The 26095-nt window shown below is 47.2% G+C and overlaps 1 protein-coding gene across 4 annotated transcripts in view; it reads left to right on the plus strand.

The window, feature by feature from the left end:
- Positions 1 to 26095, plus strand: part of LOC141157210 (probable ATP-dependent RNA helicase DDX60) — a 1123923-nt gene that overhangs the window by 885555 nt on the left and 212273 nt on the right. The window lies entirely within an intron of this gene.

The following is a 26095-nucleotide window of genomic DNA, read 5'->3' on the forward strand; positions in this document are numbered from 1 at the left end:
CGGGGGCTCCCGCACTACTCGAAGCCGGATCACTTACAGCACAGATACCTGGAAATTGGGCTCCAGGAAGCAGGTGGAGACAGTCACCCCAGTCCCCCGAGGAAGAAGAAGAAGCGGACACCTGAAGAGGATTACTGTATTACCCTCCTTTATAATGTCTGCAAAGCGTTAATAGGTGTAGGAGTACATCAACTACACTTTCCAAATATTTCCATTGAAAAAAAAATTCTGCATTCAATTAGTCATTCATACAGTTTAACACAGTTATTGTTACATTACAGTGCTATCTAAAATGCCAAAAAAACTTTACATTTTATTTTCTGGATTCAATTAGTCATCCATACAGTTTAATGTGCTTTGTGTAAATTTACGATGAGTTAAAATTTATAAAAACCGCTTGACCTGCTACAGTTCACAAAATACTTTTGTTCCAAAAATTGACTGTCATTTATATACTGTAGAACCTGCTTTGTATGAAATTTCGTTAGAGTTAAATAAAAAACAAAATTGGTTTGCTACAGGTGTACAAAATTTGGTTGTTCCAAATTTGACTGTTACCATCAAGATTTTTTTTTATTATTATTATTTTTTACAACAAAGATATTTTGGCATACAGTTTTCTTTTACTTAATCTTCGTAGTAAAAGATGTTTTATTTCTTCCAAACTGTAGAGTTAAAAAAAAAAAATATTGAGAAAAAAAGGTGGGTTAGTTGTTATATATACTCTAGAACTTGGTTTGTGTGAAATTTCATTGATTTGAAATAAAAAACAAAATAGGTCTGCTACAGGTGTAGAAATTTGGTTGTTCCAACAGTGACTTTTGTCATATATACTGTAGAACTTGGTTTGTGTGGAATTTCATTGGTATGAAATAAAAACCAAAATTGACCTGCCACAAGTGTAGAAATTTGGTTTTCCAAAAATTGACTATTACCATCAAGATTTTTTTTTATTAAAAAACAAAAAATGTCCTGCCACAGGTGTACAAATTTGATCCCTTGGTCCCCGGTCCCCAGCTGCCACTGTTCCTCCCGTTTTGGCGTCCCCACCTTGTACCGGCATGTGTCCAGGAACATCATCCATGCCCTTACCAACGCGGTTACTGGGACTATCCACTTAGCGACTGACACGTGGACAAGTGCTTGTGGCCAGAGACCCTATATTTCCCTGACTGCACACTGGGTGAACATTGTCCCACCCTGGCACGGCACATGTGCTACCGACGCCGAGGATTGCTGGCCCTATTTCTATCAGGGTTTCCTCCACCTGCTACACCAGTTACTGCACCCCCTCCTTTTCCTCCTCATCCTCCATCTCCGATGTGCTATCTCAGAGCATGTTGTCCACATCAGCTGGAAGCTCTGCAGCACTGCCTCTGCTAAGCAGCAACAGGATCTGTTGAAGATAATTTGTATATGTGAAAAAACGCACACCGTGGCAGAGTTATTGAAAGGAATATCAGACCAGACAGATCTGTGGCTCTCGTCACTGAACCTACAACCATGCGTGGTCATATTTTATAATGGGTGTAACCTGGTGGCGGCTGTGAAGCTTGGCAATCTCACACACATACCATGCTTGGCCCACGTGCTCAGCTTGGTAGTTCAGCGGTTTCTGAAAACCTACCCAGATTTGCCAGAGCTTCTGGTCAAGGTATGCTGCATCAGCAACCATTTCCGCAAATTAGCTACAGCTGCCACAACTCTGGCAGTGCTACAGCAGCGCATGAAGTGCCAGCTCACCGACTGGTGTGTGACATGACCACACTGCACATGCTGGCAAGGCTTTGTGAGCAGCAGAGGCAAGTTGTGGAATACCAGCTCCGATACGCTCATCAGTTTTATGATCAGCCTCCTCACATAACTGAAGTGTGGGCATGGATGTCTGACATATGTGCGGTTCTCCAAGAGTTTGAGGACTCCACAAAGATGGTGAGTGGGTATCAGCGCAACAATCTTCTGTGCCTACTTCAACAGTCGCTGCTGACTATTAAACATGAAGCTTTGCATGCGGACCAGGTGTAGACGAAGGAAGACATGTGACAGGGATATACTACCCAGCCCAGCCTCATCTCATTTGCTCAGCGCAGATTGGGTAACAGTGAGGAGGTGGAGGCTGACGAAGAGGAGGAGGAACAGGAGCTGGCAAAAGAGGCTACAACCCACACAAGCTTCGTCTCATCTCTCCTACATGGATTTACTGATAAGTTGAATTAGGAGGAGATGGAAAGTATTCATCATGGTGGAGACAGGGAAGTGTTGCCTGTATGGACCTTGGCACATATGGCAGACTTTATGTACCTCTGCCTTTCCCGTGACCCTCGCGTTACATTCATCTTGGCCAAAATAAGAGTACTGGTTGTTCACACTGCTAGACCCATGCTACAAGGAGAACTTTGCATCTCTTTTTCCTGAGGCGGATAGGTCTTCTAAAATGGTGCTATACCAGAAGGCCATTGTAGAAAATATGTTGAAAAAATTCCCATCAGACAATGCTAGTGGCAGAAGGCAAGCTTCCTTGCCCAACCAAGGTTGAGAGGCGAGGGAGATACACACCAAGTACAGCAGAGGCAGGGGTACACTGTTAAAAGCCTAGGCCAATTTCATGACACCCTCCCAGTGTCCATGTCCTTATCACTGGGTATTTTTGACAAGGAGGGAAAAGTTTTTAAAGATGGTCAAGCAAGACCTGACTGACAAAACCAGTGTACTCCCTAATTCCTCTGAGACCTTCTGCTATTGGGTCTCAAAGCTGGACACCTAGCATGAGCTGTCCCTCTATGCCTTGCAGGTGTTGTGCTACCTTGCTGCTAGTATCTTGTCTGAGTGGGTTATTAGTGCCGCCGGGGGATCATAATAGACAGGAGCAGATGACAGCAGCACATAAAGTGTTTTTAATGTTCAAAATTTGAATGAGGCCTGCTAGTTGTTGCCTTCTAGATTCTATTGATGACCCTCCTTATAAATTTTGCCTGGCTTTGCACTGCGTGCAAAGCCTTTATGATTGTGGAAGTAGAACAACTACACTTTCTTAATTTTTTTATGAGGCACTCCAATTCATGCTTTCAAGGGTGTATGGATGACCCTGATTGTCATTTTTGACAGAATTTGCACTTAGTGCATACCTTTAAACAGAAGCTGTATGAGGCCCTCCTTTTCATCTAATACAAGGTGTATCTGAGTCCATAATTGTTGGCACTTCTTGCTTCCTTCATAAATGACTCTGAAATTTCCAATTTTTTAATAATAATTAAATTTTGGTTTACTCAAATTTTACAATTCTGAACACTGTCATTTTATGAGGTAATAACTCTGGAACGCTTCAACGGATCCCACTGATTCTGAGATTGTTTTTTTCATGACATATTGCACTTTATGATAGTGGTAAAATTTCCTCAATATGACTTGTGTTTATTTGTGAAAAAAAATGGAAATTTGGCAAAAATTTTTCAATTTTCAAACTTTGAATTTTTATGCCCTTAAATCAGAGAGATATGTCACATAAAATAGTTAATAAATAACATTTCCCACATGTTTACTTTACATTACCACAATTTTTGCAGCAACATTTTTTGTTAGGAAGTTATAATTAAAATTTGACCAGCCATTTTTCCAACAAAAACATTTTTTTAGGGACCACGTCACGTTTGAAATGACTTTGAGGGGTCTATATGACAGAAAATCCCAAAACGTGACACCATTCTAAAAACTGCACCCCTCAAGGTGCTCAAAACCACATTCAAGAAGTCTATTAACCCTTCACGTGCTTCACAGGAACTAAAGCAACGTGGAAGGAAAAAAATGAACATTTAACTTTTTTCACACAAATTTTCATTCAGAACCCAATTTTTTTTATTTTCACAAGGGTAAGAAGAGAAAATGGACCACAACATTTGTAGTGAAACTTCTCCTGAGTATGCCGATACCCCATATGTGGGGGAAAAACACAATTTGGGTGCATGGCAGGGCTCTGAAGGGAAGGAGCACTTGACTTTTTGAACGCAAAATGGCTGGAATCTAGAGCAGACGCCATGTAGCATTTTGAAAGCCCCTGATATGCCTAAACAGTGGAAAACCCACACAAGTGACACCATTTTGGAAATTAGACCCATCAAGAAACTTGTCTAGATGTGTGTTGAGTACCTTGAACTCCCAGGTGCTTCAGAGAAGTTTATAATGTAGAGCCGGGAAAATAAAAAAATCAAACTTTTTCCACAAATCTATTAGCCCCAATTTTTTTATTTTCACAAGGGTAAGAGGAAAAAATGGACCCTGCGTGTTTTTTTTTGTATAACTACCGCAAAACATGTGGGGCGGGGAGTTGAGCATCTCACTTGAGCACCCGCGATACTCTGTGCATATCCGAGCATCCTAGGCAAACTCAAGAAGCGGGCACTTGCGCTCAACACTAGTCGTCATATCGTCTTCATTTTTTTTTAACTTTTGAAAAAATCCCAACCCTAACTCCAACCCAAACTTTCATTCACTTACGGCTGATGCTAATGATTATACTGGTCATAGCACCTGCCTGCCTGACTGTCTGTTTTCTACACTGTTCTGCTGTCATTAGTGTCCATGGCTCATGCTCAGCTGATCATCTACTATCTGTCTATCATGGCATTTATGTTGTGGTACTGCTACTGCTGGGGCTGCCATTGCCGGCTCTAAACTGCCACGCATCTTGCCTGCTCAATCCAAACTTTCCACCTGGTTGCTCCTGCCACTGTCATGCCAGCCACATATTTCCTAACTGCCCACTGTGATTCATAGTGCTTGGCTATACTGCTGCTGTCTGGGTTGTCATTGCTTGCCTTAACACCTTCACCCCCAAGCCTGTTTTCACCTTCATAACCAGGTCAAATTCTACAATTCTGACCACTGTCACTTTATGGGGTAATAATTCTGGAATGCTTCAAGGGATCCCACTGATTCAGAGATTATTTTTCATGACATACTGTACTTTATGAAAGTGGTAAAATTTGTTCGATATGACTTGCGTTAATTTGCAGTTTTCAAACTTTTAATTTTTATTCCCTTAAATCAGAGATATGTCACACAAAATAGTTAATAAACAACATTTCCCACATGTCTAATTTACATCAGCACAAATTTTCAAATGTATTTTTTTTTGTTATGAAGTTATAAGGGTTAAAAGTTCACTAGCAATTTTCCAACAACATTTACAAAACCATTTTTTAAGGACTACATCACATTTTAAGTTACTTAGAGAGGTCTATATGACAGAAAATACCAAAAAGTGACATCATTCTAAAAACTGCACCCCTTAAGGTGTTCAAAACCACATTCAAGAAGTTTATTAGCCCTTCAGGTTCTTCATAACTATTTTTCACAATATTTTTTTAAATTCACAAGGTTAAAAGGAGAAAATAGACCCCTAAATGTGTTGGTCAATTTCTCCTGAGCATGCCGATACTCCATATGTGGGGGAAAAACACTGTTTGGGTGCACGGCAGGGGTCAGAAGAGAAGTTGTGCCATTTGACTTTCTGAATGTAAAATTTGCTGGAATAAGGGGGCGTGTCCTGGATGCAGACCTGAGCAGAAGCAGGAGTGTGGAGCTCCCCCAGACACCGAGCAATCCAGCAGATTTCTAACTCACAGCACCGGCCAATAACCAAAAAAAATTATGGGTCCCAGAAGATCAATGATCCCTGCCCCCTGGGGTTAGATCCGAGGCTCCCCCAGAGACAGCCCTGGATGCCTTTCTAACCAGAGGGTCGGCTGAGACAGGAGAGTAGGCGCCATCTTGCTCCAGAGGAGAGATCATGTTAGCCCAGGAGGACGGAGGAGAAGTAGCAGACGACATGGTAGGAGGCTTGAGGGCTCTCACCAGAAGGGAGGGGGTGAAGCAGGCTCCCAGCTCTGTACGCACAGCAAGGGAAGATAAGCAGGGAGGTTCAGGAGAACGGAGCCACAGCCATTGCCTCACTGCAGCTGCCCCCCCTCTCCCCCAGCAGAACTCTGACTGGAAGGAGAAAACATGCAGCTCCACAGTAACAGCCGCCCTTCCCTCCCTGAAAGCTAATTACCAACAGAGAAAAGTACAGGGAAGCAGCTTTATAAGCATCTGCACTGACAATGAGGGGACTTCTCATAGTGAGAGTATACATGTTTTGCCTGGCACTGGAGGATTGGAGACTGATGTACCTCACAGAGAGCAGGAGCTGAGGGGGGCAGGGGAGGGGGGAGCCCCCTTGCAGCCAAAATACCCTCCCTGCAGTGCACTGGAACATGACTCCTTGCCTTGTGAGTCAGAGGAGGAGGGGTGGTGCCAAACACCCCCGGAATCCCAGTATGCTTGGAAGAAATTTCTGTCCCAGATTCCCTCCAGAGAAGATTTTAAAACCCTAATAGCTGAAGTTAAAGAAGCCTGCAGGTCTGAAATATCATGTGACGCGCCCCTGGGCCTGTGTCGCGCTGCGTTGCGCACGCGGGAGCTTACCCAGAGCCGGATCTCTTGAGGGTTGTAGTCTCGTGGCGGTGACCCGGTCCGTGCCCAGGGAGTCAAACTGAGCGGCGATGTAACAGCGGTAGATGTAGGACGACTACGCCACCCGTTGAATGCAGCTATGGAGCTGCCGCTGCAGGACAGTCCGCTGAGGCCAGTGGATGGATGGTGCAGCGTAGATGGTATAACCCCCAACGGGAGGGGTATGGCCCCAGGGCAGCAGATGTGGATGATGGGGGTAGCAGGAACCACTCAGACGGTGCGGTGTAATTCAGGGTCTTTACTGGTAACAACGATAGACCCTCCCGGAGTACTTGCTAGTGAACGGGGCCTGGTCAGTCCTTGAGCAGATGGGATCTCCCCTGGCCAGGCGGAGTTGTAGGCCTCCCAAACTGACTGTACTCTTCTGGCTACCTTGCTAGAAGCGGATATAAGTAGCCCACGTCCCTGAGTGTACCGTGTGGTGCTCACCCGTATGGCCGGTGACTCGGGGCCTTCTAATGGCTTCCGCTCCACGATGGCGGCGCTGGTCCCACGCGTGTGACCGTGCCTTCGGGTTTCTGGGCCTGAGGACCTGAAATCCCCTGCCGGTCGGCTTCTGCTGCTGGGTAAGAGTTAGTCCCCACAGCCTCGGACGCCGGGTCCGGTAAGAAAGCTTCTCAGTCAGGGCGAGCTCTGCAGCTGCCAGCCCCTGACTCGTAGTAGTATTGCTTCTGCTGTTTCTTGTCTCTACTCTCCTTGACTGCTAACCCTGCTTCAGCCCCGGGTTTATATAGGGGAAGTTCTTCCCCTCCCAAGACCGGGCAGGAGGTGTGGCATGCACAGGATCCCTGACCAAAGGACCTCCCACCTGCTCTCAGACATAACATTACATTACTGTGGAAACCAGACCCCTGGGGTGCCACATTCCCCCCTAGTAAAATTTAGTACTCCGGGACTAAACACATTTTAGAAAAACATAACAAGATATAACAATAACAATACAATAAGAAACACATAAAGGTGGTCACGGCATGTCCGTAACCGGGTGCAGTCTTTGAAGAAAGCAAGGTGTCCATTTCACCAAAACAGGGAGACGTAACCAGGTAGGGGTCTGTCCTACCCCGAGTCCTTAACAGTCTCTAGTCCATCCTGGGTTACGCTCCAACTATGTACAAGGATTCCCGGTAAATCCACCAAGGATTCCTAAAAATAACTGGAAACACAAAATTATACACAAGAAACAATACACAGATAAACATAAATAAAACAATTTATACACTTCAAATCCTCCAGCGTGCGGGTAACTGGCCTCTAGTGGCCCTAGTGGACCTACGGAGCTGACTGTCTGGCCCTGAACTACAGGGTGTAGGAGCTGTCAAGGGTAAACTGGGCAGCTGTCTACCGGCTCTTTGTCTCACTAGGGGTACGGCAGGCTCACTATAAGCAGAGGGTTGATCCTCCTGTTCTGCTTGTGTGGAGTCTTCTGCCTCCTGGACCGGCTGTTCTTCCAGCTCTACCTGTTGCTCCGTAGGTGCTTGGGATGCTGGTTGGAGGAAGGTGAGTACGGGTACCACAACTGCACCATTGACTTGAGTCCAAGACCGAGGGAAGTCCCCGAGCACAGTACTAACCATATCTTCCCTTTCCTCTACGGGTCGATGGTCTTCTTGTTCCTCTTCAGGGTTCCTCAGTTGTTCGGGACACTTCTTCAGGTGGTCCCGGGATACAATGGCTGTGGTTTCCCCTCCGTCTTTACTGATGGTACAAACCTTCGGGTTCTCGTGGCTTGAGGGCAGTACGGTTTACGGGTCCTTCTCCCACTGGTCGTCCAACTTGTGGAGCCGTCTCTTCCTCTTCAAGACCTGCTCTCCGGGTACCAGGGGAACAGCGGGAGCATACTGGTTGTAAGTTTTCTCTTGTCTTTCCCTAGCCTGACAGAGACTTCGCTCCACGCTCTCCTGTACTTTTCGGTACTGCTGCTGCCTCTCTGTGTCCCAGTCTGCTTCTGGTGAAGTGTCCTCGGGTGTCAGGACTCCCATTTCCAGGTCAACAGGTAACTTACCAGGTCTCGCCCTCATTAGGTAAGCCGGGGTACAGTTGATGGAACCTACCGGGATGTGGTTGTATAGGTCCACCAGATCGGGCAGCTTCTCAGGCCACAGACTGCGTTCTTCCAGGGGCAACGTTTTCAGAAGATCCATTACCACCTGGTTCATTTTCTCACAAAGTCCATTAGTTTGCGGATGATAGGGTGTTGTCCTTATCTTCCGGCAGCCATACAGATTGCAGAATTCCTGGAAGACCTCCGCTTCAAAGGCAGGTCCCTGGTCCGTCAGCACTTGGTCCGGGTACCCGTGTGGACGGCAGAAGTGCTGCTGGAAGGCTCTAGCTGCTGTTTGAGCCGTTACGTCCTTGACGGGGACGACAACCAAGAACCGGGAGTAATGATCCACGATGGTTAACGCGTAGACGTAGCCACTTCTGCTTGGGGTCAGTTTTACATGATCCAAGGCTACCAGTTCCAACGGCTGCCGGGTGACGATGGACTGCAGGGGAGTCTTCTGGCTGGCACGGTCCTTCCTTCTTAGGTTGCACGGGCCACAGTCTCTGCACCACCTCTCGATGGTTCCCCTCATGCCTACCCAGTGGAACCGCCCGCGCAGCAGGAACTCCAACTTCTTCCATCCGAAGTGTCCAGCCCCATCGTGGTATGCCTCCATCACCATGGCTGCGTCTCTTCGTGGCACCACTACTTGCCAGATTAGTTCATGCGTCCGGGAGTTAACCATTCTGCGGCACAACTTCCCCTTGTAAAGGAACAGTCGACTCTTCTCAGCCCACAGTTGTTTGGCTTCCTCCGGAGCGTCTGGGTCAAGGCGAGCCTCTGGCCGAGTCAGCATCTCCTTCACCAGTCGGACGGCAGGGTCACTGTCTTGCGTTTCCTCCCAGTTGTAGTGAGGCAAGGGGTTAAACGTAGCGGCTTGCTTACTCCTTACCCGATGGGAATACTGGATAGTCCCATGACGGTGGAACGCGGGGAGTTCGACTTCTTCCAGTCCCTCTGGATCTTCTCCTGCGTCCGGTAGGTTTGGCATCCTGGACAGGGCGTCCGCGTTGGTATTGGAGCGTCCTGCCCGGTATTTGATTGTGAACTCGTAGTTGGACAGACGGGCCATCCATCTCTGCTCTAGGGCACCGAGTCTTGCCGTGTCCAGGTGTGTCAACGGGTTGTTATCCGTGTACACGACGAACCGGGAAGAAGCGAGGTAGTGCTTAAAGCGTTCGGTGACTGCCCACACCACTGCCAGGAACTCTAGCTTAAATGAGCTATAATTCTCAGGGTTTCTTTCGGTGGGTCGCAGTTTTCGGCTGGCGTAAGCGATTACTCGTTCTTTCCCCTGCTGGATCTGGGACAGCACGGCTCCTAGCCCGATGTTACTTGCGTCGGTGTAGAGGATAAAGGGCTGGCTGTAATCAGGGTACGCCAGGATTTCATCCCCCGTGAGGGCCATCTTCAGCTGGCGGAAGGACTCTTCTTCTAACTTCTCCCATCTGAAGGGTGGCTTCTGGTTCTTGGCCTTCCGGGACTGGCCTATCAGGAGGTCCTGCATAGGAGCTGCCTTTTTGGTGAAACCGGGGATGAATCTGCGGTAATAGCCTACCAACCCGAGGAACTGCCGCACTTCCTTTACACTGGAGGGACTTGGCCATTCCTTAATTGCGGTGATCTTATCAGGGTCGGGAGCCACTCCATCAGCGCTCACCACGTGTCCCAGGTACTGCACCTTTGGTTTCAGGAGGTGACACTTGGAGGGTTTCACCTTTAGGCCGTAGCTTGCCAGAGCTTCGAACACTTCCGGCAGGTGTTTCAGGTGGTCCTCATACGTCTTGGAATATACGATGACATCGTCCAGGTACAACAGGACCGTCTCGAAGTTTCTGTGGCCCAGACAGCACTCCATTAATCGTTGGAAGGTTCCTGGTGCGTTGCAGAGTCCGAACGGCATACAGGTAAACTCGCTAAGTCCCATCGGGGTGGTGAATGCGGTCTTCTCCCGGTCCGCCTCTGCTACAGGAACCTGCCAGTACCCACTAGTGAGATCCAAGGTAGAGAAGAAGTTAGCAGATCTTAAAGCAGCCAAAGACTCCTCTATCCTTGGTAAGGGGTACGCATCCTTGTGTGTGATACGGTTGATTTTCCGGTAATCTACACACATCCTCATGGTGTTGTCTTTCTTTTTGACTAAGACTAGTGGAGCTGCCCAGGGGCTACAGCTATCCCTGATCACCCCAGCCTCCTTCATGTCTCTAAACATCCCCTTGGCGTGTTGGTAGTGTGCAGGGGGTACGGGTCGATACCTCTCTTTTATGGGAGGATGGTCTCCCGTGGGGATGTGGTGTTCTACCCCCTTGACTCGCCCGAAGTCTAACGGGTGTTTACTAAACACTCTCTCGTACTCTTGAACCACCCGATAGACTCCCTGTTTCTGGTGTGAGGGAGTGGAGTCAGTACCCAAATGTAGTTGCTGACACCAGTCCTCCATTGTTTTCTTAGAGCCGTTACCTTCCTCCGGGTGAGATGGAGGCAAGGGTTCCACAGATTGTATAGCATTTTGGTTGATGGTATATAATTTGGCTAGCGTGGCATACCGGGGCAGGTACACTTCCCTCTTCCCGATATTGATTATGCGAACGGTCACCCTCCCATGGCGTACATTAACCACCCCCCGTGCTGTCAAGATGGTGGGCCTACTGTCTGAGTAAACTGGTTCTACCATTGCCTGGTAATCTCTACCTCTCAGACCAATAGCTGCCCGGCACCAAATCATCATTTCACTTTTTGGGGGCATGGCAATAGGGAAAGGGTCACACATTCTCACGCTACCAATCTCACCGCCGGAGAGTTCCACCTGTTGCCGTCGCATCAGTGCCCGGATCTCTTTTTGGAGCACTCGCTGCTCGCCGGAGCTGGCGTTCTTGGCAACCTGCTGTAAAAGGAAAATCACCTCTGCAAGACAATTTTCAATTACATTAGTTCCTAGAGTTATCTTTGGGTGACTCTCGTGTTTGTCAATATCTACAATGATCAGTCCCTGTGCTGCCAGTTCAACTCTACCAATTTTAATGGTCACCTCTTTAAATCCGATCTGTGGCACGGGCTGATCATTGCTGGCGATGATACTCAAGTCGTCGTCAGGGTAGCGGGTAATATCCGAGTCATTCCAGTACTGCTTGAAGAGCACGTACGGGATGGTGGTGACCTGTGACCCGGTGTCCAGTAGGGCACTCATAGGAATGCCATCCAGTACCACAGGCAAGACTGGACGTCCTCCCACATATTTGTCGCGCCAGTTCGATGGGCCTGATGATCTTTTTCCTGGGGGTTGGCCCTCTACCCCAGGTTGTGCCAGTTTAAAGGACAGTACCTTGCCATATGTCCGGGTTGATTGCAGCGGCGGCAGATGGGTCGTCCGTCCTCGTTGTATCGGTCGCTGGGTCTTCCTCTGGCCGGTGGGGTCCTCCTTGGTCGACGCCACGGGATGTCCTCCGGTCCGGATGCCAGCTGGATCTTCCCTGGAGTGGAAACCTGTAAAGACTGCACAGTTCGGGTTAGCGCAGCAACGCTTTTAGCTAGCTCTTGGACCTGATGGTGCAGGTCTGGAGCCGGGTCATTGTTCAAAGCCTGCGCATCAGCTCCCACAGGCCCTGCCGACAAAGGCGCCGCCTCCTGGTGGTAAGTGGTAGTGGGGCGTCTGGGGGTCACAACGCCACTTGGTGCCGGTTCTCGAAGCACCCGGATGGCTCTGTCCTTGAACTGTGCAAATCCCAGATGAGGGTCCTGTAAGGCCATTGCCCGCAACTGGGTTCGGTGGGCATTGCAATATAAACCCTCTATAAATTGTTCAGTCAACAGCCTGTCCTCGTCTCCCACGCCGTCAGGGTCGGTCTGCTTAATGGCTCTCAGGGCCTCTTGTAGGTTCAGGGCATAGTCCCTTATACTCTCATGTGCCCGCTGTTTGCACCCGTAGAATCTAAGCTTGATCTCGGCTGAGGTGCGGGTATCAAAGGTGTCCCTCAGCCGGGTTAGTATCCCTGCGACAGTCCTCCCCCCAGGTGGCCAGGACTTTACCTCCCTTCGGGCTGCCCCAGTTAATTGGGCCACCAGGATGCTCACTTTTTGCTCTTCTGTGAGGGGGTACACCTGGAAGAGGCTATCCAGCTTTTCTCTAAAGTCATGCAGGGTATGTGACTCCCCTGAGTACTGGGGTAGCCAGGCCGCTCCCGGGATATAGGGCATGGTGAAAGGCATGACTGCAGCAGCGGTGGCGCTGGCGGGGGTTGAGGCAGTGAAGCTCTCCTCCGTATCCGACATCCTCCTCCCCCCTAGTGGACCGTGGCCTACCTTGCGATGATCCTCTTCCGTAGGCCGCGGCTCCGCAGTAGATCGTCAGGGTTGAGGACCTTCCGTCGCGCTCCTGTGACGTCGGCGTCTGCTGGGCTCCTTCCAGGACCTTACGCGACGTCCGGACGTGAGGCGGGGCTTCAGTTCTCGCGCGCTTTCGGAGTCCACGCCCCTCTTCTTCCCGCGCGACGTCTTCAAGATGGCGTCCAACGGCGGGAAAACTCCACGGAAGGCGGGAAGAAGGCTGGAAATGGCGCCGGATGGCGGGAATCTTCACCGATGGCGGGAAGAAGGCTGAAGATGGCGCCGGATGGCGGGAATCTTCACCACAGGTAAGTTTGAACAGTCTTTTTCAGGCACGCAGTACCCGGTGGTTGCGGGCACGAGATCCTGCCGACTACGCCAAAAGTTGACGCGCCCCTGGGCCTGTGTCGCGCTGCGTTGCGCACGCGGGAGCTTACCCGGAGCCGGATCTCTTGAGGGTTGTAGTCTCGTGGCGGTGACCCGGTCCGTGCCCAGGGAGTCAAACTGAGCGGCCATGTAACAGCGGTAGATGTAGGACGACTACGCCACCCGTTGAATGCAGCTATGGAGCTGCCGCTGCAGGACAGTCCGCTGAGGCCGGTGGATGGATGGTGCAGCGTAGATGGTATAACCCCCAACGGGAGGGGTATGGCCCCAGGGCAGCAGATGTGGATGATGGGGGTAGCAGGAACCACTCAGAGACGGTGCGGTGTAATTCAGGGTCTTTACTGGTAACAACGATAGACCCTCCCGGAGTACTTGCTAGTGAACGGGGCCTGGTCAGTCCTTGAGCAGATGGGATCTCCCCTGGCCAGGCGGAGTTGTAGGCCTCCCAAACTGACTGTACTCTTCTGGCTACCTTGCTAGAAGCGGATATAAGTAGCCCACGTCCCTGAGTGTACCGTGTGGTGCTCACCCGTATGGCCGGTGACTCGGGGCCTTCTAATGGCTTCCGCTCCACGATGGCGGCGCTGGTCCCACGCGTGTGACCGTGCCTTCGGGTTTCTGGGCCTGAGGACCTGAAATCCCCTGCCGGTCGGCTTCTGCTGCTGGGTAAGAGTTAGTCCCCACAGCCTCGGACGCCGGGTCCGGTAAGAAAGCTTCTCAGTCAGGGCGAGCTCTGCAGCTGCCAGCCCCTGACTCGTAGTAGTATTGCTTCTGCTGTTTCTTGTCTCTACTCTCCTTGACTGCTAACCCTGCTTCAGCCCCGGGTTTATATAGGGGAAGTTCTTCCCCTCCCAAGACCGGGCAGGAGGTGTGGCATGCACAGGATCCCTGACCAAAGGACCTCCCACCTGCTCTCAGACATAACATTACATTACTGTGGAAACCAGACCCCTGGGGTGCCACACATGCGTCTGGCAAGATCTACAAAGCCTGGCAGGGCGCTTGAATACTCTGGAGGAGGATCATGATGCCACTAGAGTTTACATGAAGGACTTACAGCATGTCATAGCCAAACAAAATAAGATGGTGAAAGAGCTGCAGTCCCACATGGAAGATCTAGACAACAGGGGCAGACATTGTAACATACGAGTCCGAGGGGTCCCAGAATCTGAGGGGCAGGAAAATCCCAAAGCAATTCTCCAAGCGATTTTCAACTCTGTCCTAGGGGAACCCCCTACATCCAATATAAAGATGGACAGAGCTCACAGGGCCTTTCAACCAAAGGGCTCCTCTGCACTCCCGAGGGACATCATCTGTTGCTTGCATGATTTTGAAACCAAAGAGAGGATAATGTACAAAGCCAGAACAAAAAAATCCATAATGTATAAAGGCAGAGATCTGCAGCTGTTCCCAGACCTCCCCAGAGTAACACTTCAGAAAAGAAGAATCCTTAAACCACTACTAAAGATCTTGACAGACCAGCGGATTCCATACAGATGGGGTTTCCCCTTTGCCCTGCACGTGAGCCGCAATGAAACAACATCAACCTTGAGAGTCCTGGAGGACCTGCCGATTTTTTGTGACTCCCTGGGATTGTTGTGCCCAAAGATTCAGGACTGGGAGGCTCCTAACCCCCAGGAAGCTCCCCCACCTTTGTGGTCCCAGAAGGAGCGACGGGGAAGGAAGAGAGGAGGGGGGGAGGGAGACATGGAGTCATCTCTCCAAAATTCCCCCCGTTGATCACTAACCCCCTAGCTTAGGGGTTTCTATCGTTTCTTTGTCCCCCCTCTCTTTTGCATGCCTTGGGTGGGGGAGAGCCTAGCCCAGGCCGGTGCTAAACAAGATGTGATAGTGGTGGCACAATCCATCGCTTAATTGCTGGACATGTTTTATTCATTCATTATATATAATAAGTGCCTGGGGAGCCACTGAGAGGTGTTGTATTCTTGTTCAGTTTTTCATCCTCTCTACTTTTAGTGGGTTCCAGTTTGGGAGACGAATACTCCCACCCCTAGTTGGTAGTTAAAGAATCTTTCAGGGCACCCTCTTGAATTAATTAGTTAAAGGGGTATTGTCACGGGTGTGTCGCCACGAAGATCGTCACGATTACACAGCCTGACTTCTCACAGCTGAGTTTTTGGTGCTTTGTGTTTTTCGGCAGTGAGGGAGTTAACTCTCTCTCTCTGTGCTAGACAAGGTCCAGCCTCGCCCAGCTGCAATCAATGCTGCAGTAGTGGGACTCCTTCAAATACCTGCAGGTCTGTTAGGGAAGTGTCGGTGAAAGCATTTCATACAGACAAACAGAGCGGATCGTGGAATTTTGGAGTTCTGAGCTAAGTGTACTTGCTGTGGTTTTTCCCTTCCTCGCTTTATCATTTATCTCCTTTCCCGTTGGTGTTCCCTCTGTAGTTGTGGTGTAAGTTTTTGTATGCAAGGTGGTTTTTGATTTGACCCTTGTACTGTCTCGTTCGTCTAAGTACTGAGTGTTGGCATATTATTTCCTGTCCCCTATTGTTGTGATCGGGGTCCTTCTCAGGACTAGATTACTGAGGTGCAGGGATCCTCAGGAGGTAGGGGTTACGCTGGCGGCCTGGACCTCTGTACCTTTAACAGTACCTCCAGGTAGAGGGATTAGTCAGGGCCCCAGCTTAGGGTCAGCTTAGGCCCCTTACCTCCTGTACGCAGAGACAGCGTGACATGTATTCCCTTTTTTCATCTATAGTTTATTAGCGAATACCTGGATAGCTCCAGGGGGTTTCACTTTAAATTTGCCTGTTCTGTGGGCTCATTTTGTGCTACAGGAGGGTCCCCCTTTTTCTCCAGGAGATTTCCTCGGAACAAGTATATTGAACATAGAATTTGGTGTAGTGTCAGTGTGTTTAATGCATATTTTGTTTTTTCATCAGTGTCTCCCCACTTCCCTTATGTGTCTCCCCTCCCTTCCTTTCCTATGCGGACTAAGGTTTCTTCGTCAGAGGATAGGGGATTTCAGAGACTCTCCAGCACAAAGGTTTCCAGATGGAGAAGGTGTTCGGAAGCGTTCCGTGAGTAGAGGCACATTAAAAGGCACATTCCATACAATAAGATATAAATTTGGCACGTATAATTTCACTTAATGTAAAGGGTCTTAACTCCCCTAGAAAGAGACGTCTCGTGCTTCAGGAGATGAGATCCCTGAGGGCCGTCATAGTCTTCCTGCAGGAGACCCACTTTGACAATAAGAGCACGTTCAATTTTGCTTCCCAACAATACCCCACAGTATATTTGGCCCATAATAACAACAAAAAGGGAGGGGTAGTAATATTAATAGCCACTAACTGCCTGATACAGGTGAAGGCAACACATGTGGACCTGGGGGGTAGATATGTTTTACTAGAATCCTCATTACAGGGTAATCGCATAATTTTGGGCAATGTTTACGCACCTAATTCGGGACAGATAAATTTCTTACGTAGGGTATTTACCCTGATTCATAGACTGCAGCCAGGTCCTGTGTTATTGGGTGGCGACTTTAACATCCCCTTTTCTGAGTCCTTTGATAGGCAGTCTATAGTAGATAAGCCTCCCTCAGTGCAGCTAAGCAGAATGTCCCTGGAGTTTCGTAAACTCATAAGAGCCAATTCGCTGTTCGACCTATGGAGAATAGAGCACCCAAAAGAAAAAGGTTTCTCCTTCTACTCGCCCCCCCCATCGCACCCATACCCGCATAGATTATTTCTTCGCTAACATTGCAGTTCTCAGGACTATGAGAAAAATTGATATAGGGGCAATTTCATGGTCAGATCATGCATCGGTGATATTAGACATTCAATCCATGGGCCCCCCAACGCGAACATGTCACTGGAGGAATTCTGATTAAAGATACAACTATTAGGAAGACCCTCGAGTCCCACCTAACAAACTTCTTCAATTTGAACATGAATTCAGTATCCTCACCAGCTGTACTGTGGGAGGCACATAAGGCGGTGATGAGGGGATTTTGTATCAGGGAAGGGGCCAGATTAAAAAAAAATACCCAAATCCAAAAGTCTAAACTAACCTCTCATCTTAAATCTCTAGAAAATAAACTGTCCTCCTCCCTGAATATTAGTATCTTGAGAAAGGTGATTGCAATAAGAGACAAACTGAAGGATTTGGCCATTTGTAAGGTGGAAAAACTTCCCCTCTACTCCAAACAGAGATATTATGAGAAGGGTAACAAGGCTCACACTATATTAGCCAGACAGCTCAAAGATAGACTTACAAACTCAATCCCCCAGGCACTTAGAGACAGAGAAGGCACTATATGATACGACCCAGTGGATGTTTCTAAAATCTTTCAAGAGTTCTATCAGAGACTCTGTAACCTCCAGGAGACATTACCACTGGATCCTTCTCGTAGGGTGACCTTACTTAGCAATTATCTGTCCGCGCTTAATTTGCCAGTGCTCCCCCCGGAGGCAGTGGAAGCCATTAATGCCCCAATCTCAGCTGAGGAATTGTGTGATAACATAAAAGAACTTCCACTGGGCAAGGCCCCTGGCCCTGATGGGTGGACATGTCTATACTACAAGACATACATAGATGAGTTGTCTCCTCATATGATTAATCTGTTTAATTCTTTCATGGGGGGCTCACCAATTCCAGAAACTCTCTCCCACTCTCATCTAATCCTCATTCCCAAGCCAGGGAAGGACCCATTAGATTGTGATAATTATAGGCCCATTGCTCTACTAAATTCAGATTTGAAAATATTTACCAAAATACTAGCAAATAGGCTTAACCAGTGGCTTCCACAAATAATAGATAAGGATCACGTGGGATTTATCCCATTTCGCCAAGGGGGAGATAACACCAGGAAAGTTGTGGACCTCATAGATGTGGTTAATACCAATAAGATCGAGGCCCTTCACCTTAGTTTAGATGCAGAGAAGGCCTTCGATCGCCTCAGTTGGTCCTTACTATTTGAAACAATGAGGGCGTTCGGAGAGTCTGGGACTTTTATGATGGCATTGAGGGCTCTTTACGGAACCCCTTCAGCATCTATTAAAACCCCCCTTCATACTTCCCCTAAATTTAAAATTTCGAATGGAACAAGACAAGTGTACCCTTTATCTCCCCTCCTCTTTGCCATGTGCATAGAGCTGTTGACGGAGGCGATTCGCCAAAATTCTAGTATCTCTGGTGTGGAGATTAAGGGGAAAATTTTCAAGATATCACTGTTCACGGATGATGTCCTAATGACCCTAACCTCTCCTCATTTATCACTTCCCAACCTTATGGCCACACTAAAGGAATATGGGCTTATGTCAGGATACAAAGTTAACACAGCTAAAGTGGAGGCATTACCCCTGAACTTTATCCCCCAAGCCCCTGATCATCTGAAATCAAACTACAAATTCTGTTGGAAAACAGATGAAATTAAATATCTAGGAGTCAAGCTTTCCTCATCCTATAACAGCCTATATACTAGGAATTTCCCATCCTTATTTAGAGAGCTGAAAAACTTGCTAACAAAATGGAAATCTATTTCTATCTCCATGATGGGGAGAATAGCCTCGGTCAAGATGTCCCTCCTCCCTAAATTAATTTATCACTTTGAGACCCTTCCGGTGAGAGTCCCTATGGGAGAACTCAAATTCCTTCAAGCAGCAATAATGAGATTTATATGGAATGATAAAAGACATAGAATAGCCAAACAAATCTTAACCACTCACAGAAATCAGGGAGGTATGTCACTACCGGATGTTATTAAGTATTATTGGGCGGTTCATCTCAGAAGGGTCCCCTCGTGGGCTTCGTTATGGGCATACCATAAATGGACTGAAATAGAGAAGTTATGGCTGGCTCCCATTCATTGAAATGCCCTGCTTTGGACCAGTAGACCCTTAAAGATAAGTCGTCCCCTTTTGGGTCCTATCAGGTTCACAAGGGAAATATGGCAGACCTGCAGTAAGAGATTTGAACTAACTTCCTCAAGATCGCCAATGATATCCTTCATATATCAACCGCTAATTCCAAATAGCTTGAGCTCGGACATGGTGCTCCCATGGATAAAGGCAGGCCTTTTTAGATTTGCAGACCTGGTAGATGGAACCTCATTGGAATTACACATTTTTGACCACATTAAAGCTAACTTTAGAATAACAAACAGGGAATTTGTTCAATTTATGCAGATTAAATCTTTTGCAGTTTCTTTGTTTGGGTCATTGAAGGTGTCCTCTCCTACTGAGTTTGAAAATATATGTAAAAAACAGCCCGTCAACAAAGGGTCTGATATCGGACATACAGTACAGACCAAAAGTTTGGACACACCTTCTCATTTAAAGATTTTTCTGTATTTTCATGACTATGAAAATTGTACATTCACACTGAAGGCATCAAAACTATGAATTAACACATGTGGAATTATATACTTAACAAAAAAGTGTGAAACAACTGAAAATATGTCTTATATTCTAGGTTCTTCAAAGTAGCCACCTTTTGCTTTGATGACTGCTTTGCACACTCTTGGCATTCTCTTAATGAGCTTCAAGAGGTAGTCACCGGAAATGGTTTTCACTTCACAGGTGTGCCCTGTCAGGTTTAATAAGTGGGATTTCTTGCCTTATTAATGGGGTTGGGACCATCAGTTGTGTTGTGCAGAAGTCAGGTGGATACACAGCTGATAGTCCTACTGAATAGACTGTTAGAATTTGTATTATGTCAAGAAAAAAGCAGCTAAGTAAAGAAAAACGAGTGGCCATCATTACTTTAAGAAATGAAGGTCAGTCTGTCTGAAAAATTGGGCAAACTTTGAAAGTGTCCCCAAGTGCAGTTGCAAAAACCATCAAGCGCTACAAAGAAACTGGCTCACATGAGGACCGCCACTGGAAAGGAAGACCAAGAGTCACCTCTGATTCTGAGGATAAGTTTATCCGAGTCACCAGCCCCAGAAATCGCAGGTTAACAGCAGCTCAGATTAGAGACCAGGTCAATGCCACACAGAGTTCTAGCAGAAAACACATCTCTTCAACAACTGTTAAGAGGAGACTTTGTGCAGCAGGCCTTCATGATAAAATAGCTGCTAGAAAACCACTGCTAAGGACAGGCAACAAGCAGAAGAGACTCATTTGGGCTAAAGAACACAAGGAATGGACATTAGACAAGTGGAAATCTGTGCTTTGGTCTGATGAGTCCAAATTTGAGATCTTTGGTTCCAACCACCGTGTCTTTGTGCGACGCAGAAAAGGTGAACGGATGGACTCTACATGCCTGGTTCCCACCGTGAAGCATGGAAGAGGAGGTATGATGGTGTGGGGGTGCTTTGCTGGTGACACTGTTGGGGATTTATTCAAAATTGAAGGCATACTGAACCAGCATGGCTACCACAGCATCTTGCAGCGGCATGCTATTCCATCCGGTTTGCGTTTAGTTGGACCGTCATTTATTTTTCAACAGGAGAATGACCCCAAACACACCTCCAAGCTGTGTAAGGGCTATTTGTCCAAGGAGGAGAGTGATGGGGTGCTACGCCAGATGACCTGGCCTCCACAGTCACCAGACCTGAACACAATCGAGATGGTTTGGGGTGAGCTGGACCGCAGAGTGAAGGCAAAAGGGCCAACAAGTGCTAAGCATCTCTGGGAACACCTTCAAGATTGTTGGAAGACCATTTCCGATGACTACCTCTTGAATTTCATCAAGAGAATGCCAAGAGTGTGCAAAACAGTCATCAAAGCAAAAGGTGGCTACTTTGAAGAACCTAGAACATAAGACATATTTTCAGTTGTTTCACTCTTTTTTGTTAAGTATATAATTCCACATGTGTTAATTCATAGTTGATGCCTTCAGTGTGAATGTACAATTTTCATAGTCATGAAAATACAGAAAAATATTTAAATGAGAAGGTGTGTCCAAACTTTTGGTCTGTACTGTATATGGTCTAATTAACACTCCCCGGGGGGATCCACCTCCTAAACACTCATACATGACTAAGTGGGAGAGGTTTCTGGGAAGGGAACTATCACCGCAGTGCTGGCAATCCATTTGGGATAAAGCATCCAAAACCTCTCTTTGCACTTTATACAAAGAGAATCAATATAAATTAATGATGTTTTGGTATCATACCCCTGAACTACTACACAAATTAAACCCCTCTATCCCGGATGGCTGCTGGCGCTGTGGAGCTGCTACGGGGTCCCTTACCCACATTTTCTAGACATGTCCGATCCTGACCCCATTATGGGAAAATGTCAGATCCCTCCTGCGGGAAGTATTGTTCACTGAAATCCCTCTAGACCCAGCTATATTTTTATTAAATGTTACTTCAAGAGGGATGGGTAAAAACTCCTCAAACCTGCTTCTCCACATCCTAACAGTAGCTAGATGCCTCATAGCTCTTCATTGGAAAAAAACGCTCCCCCCCCTCTAATAGAGATTTACTAAGTAGAATTGTGGATATATGAAGAATGGAACACCTGACGGCAGTAATAAACGCCAAATTAGATGTATTCAATAAGGTGTGGGGACCATGGGACTATTACTGGGCCCAATTTAATACCTGATATTTGTTCAAGGAAAGGAGAACAGAGTTTACTGCTGAAATCTTCCAGTATTTTGCCTTATTACCCTTCCCCTTCCCCCTGTTGTTTTCCTGTCTGTGTCATAAAGGTTAGTAGTGTTTTTGAAATTGTAAACAAATATAGATTATACAATAGCAAATGATTGAGTAAGCGAGCAGCTCCAACAGTTACACCAACTATGGAAATATTCAGCTGCTCGTATAATAGTGCATGGACTAAACACTGTTTATTAGAAGACTACAAGAAGAACGCAGATAAGTGTATGATCCATAGCAGATTTCCAACATGCTCTATTAATTTCAGTTTATGCGTTATTTCTTTGGTTCTATTGTTAAACCTATAAATTTTCAATAAAATTTGCAGTATTAAAAAAAAAAAAATTGCTGGAATAATTAGCGGATGCCATGTCGTGTTTAGAGAGTTCCTGATGTGCCTAAACAGTGGAAATCCCCCATAAGTAACACTATTCTGGAAACTGGACCCCTCAGGGAACTTATCTAGATTTGTGCTGAGCACCTTGATGTTGAGCCTTGAAAATAAAAAAAAATAAAAAATTTTTCCACACAAATGTTTTTTAGCCCCAAATTTTGCAATTTCACAAGGGTAACAGGAGAAATTTCACCATAAAATTTGCAGCGAGCTGGCCCCGGACCTCCACTGAGCTCACAGAGCGGTGTCCTGTCACTCGCTGAGCGTAGCTCCGGGGCCCGCTCGCTGCAGGAGTCATTCTCCCTGGCTCCTCGGCGTGATCAGTCACATAGATTACAGCAGGCGACACTTAGGACAGGTGAATATAAGAATTTTTTATTTTATTTTTATTTTTACAGTTGGACACTGCGGGATCAGACTATACTACTCTCATCATTGCCTCTGCTGGTGCTGATCACAGTGCTGGCAGGGGACAATGATGAGGGCAGCGTTCAGCACCTGACGCTTGGGAACAGCGCTAACTGTACTGCTGATTCTCAAGCAGCGGTACATGTCAAACTTATGCCATCCATATCCGGTACATGTCGACACGGACCCATTGACTTGAATGGGTCCATGTGATCCATGCTGCCTGCCAAACACTGAGATGTCTGCATGTGGGTCACACGGACACACGGTCCGTGGAAACACACTGACGTGCGCAGACCTATTCATTTGAATGGGTCTGCGTGAAATGAGAGAAGTCTCCGGCACCACCCTGTCCGTCACTAATTGCATTCAGTACTGCAGGTCTCAAGATACATGCTCAAAAAAAAGATCCATAGTGGTGATGCAAAACAGCCAAGTCCAAAAACGTGTGTAGTCCTTTATTTTGAAGAGCGGGACATCAAAGGAGTCAGCATGCGGCATGTATAGAGAGCTCCGAAGGGACGTTCGGGGGAGGAAGGAGCAGTGGACAACGGCCGTTTCACAGCCTTCCGGTGCTTCTACGAGTCCAAGGTGAGTATGACGTGTCACTATTTAACAAATGGGGAAACCCCATATAATACCCCTCACTAAAGACTATAAAATTTTGGGACATGTAACATAGTTTTGTAACATAGTTTTTTAAGGTTGAAGGAAGACTAAGTCCATCTAGTTCAACCCATAGCCTAACATGTTGATCCAGAGGAAGGCAAAAAAAAAAACATTTGGCAAACACTAAGCTCCACATTGGGGAAAAAAATTCCTTCCCGACTCCATACGACAATCAGACTAGTTCCCTGGATCAACGCCCTATTAAGGAATCTAGTATATATAACCTGTAATATTATACTTTTCAAGAAAGGCATCCATGCCCTTCTTAAATTTTAACAGTGAATCACTCATTACAACATCATGCGGCAGAGAGTTCCATAGTCTCACTGCTCTTACAGTAAAGAATCCCCATCTGTGATTATGATTAAACCTTCTTTCCTCCAGACGTAGAAGATGCCCCCTTGTCCCCGTCTCAGGCCTCAGAGTAAAAAGATCAGTGAAAGGTCTTTGTACTGTCCCCTCATATACAGTCATATGAAAAAGTTTGGGCACCCCTATTAATCTTAAGCTTAATGTTTTATAAAAATTGGTGTTTTTGCATCAGCTATTTCAGTTTGATATATGTAATAACTATTGGACACAGTAATGTTTCTGCCTTGAAATGAGGTTTATTGTACTAACAGAAAATGTGCAATCTGCATTCAAACAAAATTTGACAGGTGCATAAGTATGGGCACCTCACCAGAAAAGTGACATTAATATTTAGTAATTCCTCCTTTTGCAAAAATAACAGCCTCTAGTCGCTTCCTGTAGCTTTTAAGGAGTTCCTGGATCCTGGATGAAGGTATTTTTGACCATTCCTCTTTACAAAACAATTCCAGTTCAGTTAAGTTTGATGGTCGCCGAGCATGGACAGCCCTCTTCAAATGATCCCACAGATGTTCAATGATATTCAGGTCTGGGGACTGGGATGGCCATTCCAGAACATTGTAATTGTTCCTCTGCATGAATGCCTGAGTAGATTTGGAGCGGTGTTTTGGATCATTGTATTGCTGAAAGATCCATCCCCTGCGTAACTTCAACTATATCACTGATACTTGAACATTATTGTCAAGAATCTGCTGATACTGAGTGGAATCCATGCGTCACTCACCTTTAACAAGATTCCCGGTACCGGCATTGGCCACACAGCCCCAAAGCATGATGGAACCTCCACCAAATTTTACTGTGGGTAGCAAGTGTTTTTCTTGGAATGCTGTGTTTTTTTGCCGCCATGCATAACACCTTTTTGTATGACCAAACAACTCAATCTTGGTTTCATCAGTCCACAGGACCTTCTTCCAAAAAGAAATTGGCTTCTCCAAATGTGCTTTTGCATACCTCAGCCGACTGTGTTTGTAGTGTGCTTGCAGAAACGGTTCTTTCGCATCACTCTCCCATACAGCTTCTCCTTGTGCAAAGTGCGTTGTATAGTTGACCGATGCACAGTGACACCATCTGCAGCAAGTTGATGCTGCAGCTCTCTGGAAGTGGTCTGAGGATTGTCCTTGACTGATCTCACCATTCTTCTTCTCTGCCTTTCTGATGTTTTTCTTGGCCTGCCACTTCTGGCCTTAACAAGAACTGTCCCTGTGTTCTTCCATTTCCTTACTATGTTCCTCACAGTGGAAACTGACAGGTTAAATCCCTGAGACAGCTTTTTGTATCCTTCCCCTGAACAACTATGTTGAATAATCTTTGTTTTCAGATCATTTGACAGTGGTTTTGAGAAGCCCATGATGCTGTCTTCAGAGGAGATTCAAACAGGAGAACAACTTGCAAGTGGCCACTTTAAGTAGCTTTTCTCATGATTGCATACACCTGGCTATGAAGTTCAAAGCTCAATGAGGTTACAAAACCAAAAAAAGTGCTTTAGTAAGTCAGTAAAAAGTATGTAGGAGAATTTAAAACAAGAAAATGATAAGGGTGCCCATACTTATTGTTATGCACACGCCCGGGCTAAGCGGCGTGTGCGTGTGATTGGTAGTGATTCCACTGGACCGTGCCGGAGAGTGAATGCCTGGAGGGGCGTGACTAAGTATTCACCCGATCCGACCAGGGTCGCACGACGGCATACGACGCCAGTGCACCAAGGAGGAACCGAGCAGAGGGACCAGGTGCTACTCCAGGACAGACCCCGGACACGGCTGTTGACCCACACAGGGGAATACAGGAACAGGCTGGTAGGCTGGCACACAGACTGGAGGGTATAGGCAGGCACGACTGGTATGCAGGCAGGCGGGTATGCAGGCAGGGGGGTAAAGGCAAGCACAGCTAGAGTGCAGACAGGGAGGCACTAGCAGGTAGGAACACAGGCGGGATAGGACCCAGTACACACCGGGACTCAGGAACAATACAGGCAGAGGGTTACAAGCAAGCACAGCTAGAGTGCAGACAAGGCTGAGCAGGGAGGACAGGGCTCTGTTCACACGGAACAGACAGGAAGGGAAAGACAGAGCCAGATACTCACACAGTACTTGCAGAGACAACAAGCAGGAGTTAGGTACGAGTACAGACTCTGCAGAAAAAGGAAGGGAACGGACATAGAGGCAAAACAGGTAAAGGACAGGAGAGAGTTCAGACTGGAACTGAGTGTACGGAGGAGACCGACACTGCAGAGGGATACAGGAGCGGGTCTGGGAATACGGCCCCCAGAGAGGCGGAACGAACAGGCAAGGAGCGTGTTCAGACAGGACAGACCAGACGCAGGAGCGGGTCTAGGAAATCGGCCACTAGAAGGCGGAACGAGCAGGCAAGGAGCGTGTTCAGACAGGACAGACCAGACACAGGAGCGGGTCTAGGA

The sequence above is a fragment of the Phyllobates terribilis genome, unplaced genomic scaffold, assembly GCF_046119375.1.
Source record: "Phyllobates terribilis strain yellow unplaced genomic scaffold, ASM4611937v1 Scaffold_1__5_contigs__length_1240528914, whole genome shotgun sequence".
Classification (NCBI taxonomy): domain Eukaryota; kingdom Metazoa; phylum Chordata; class Amphibia; order Anura; family Dendrobatidae; genus Phyllobates; species Phyllobates terribilis.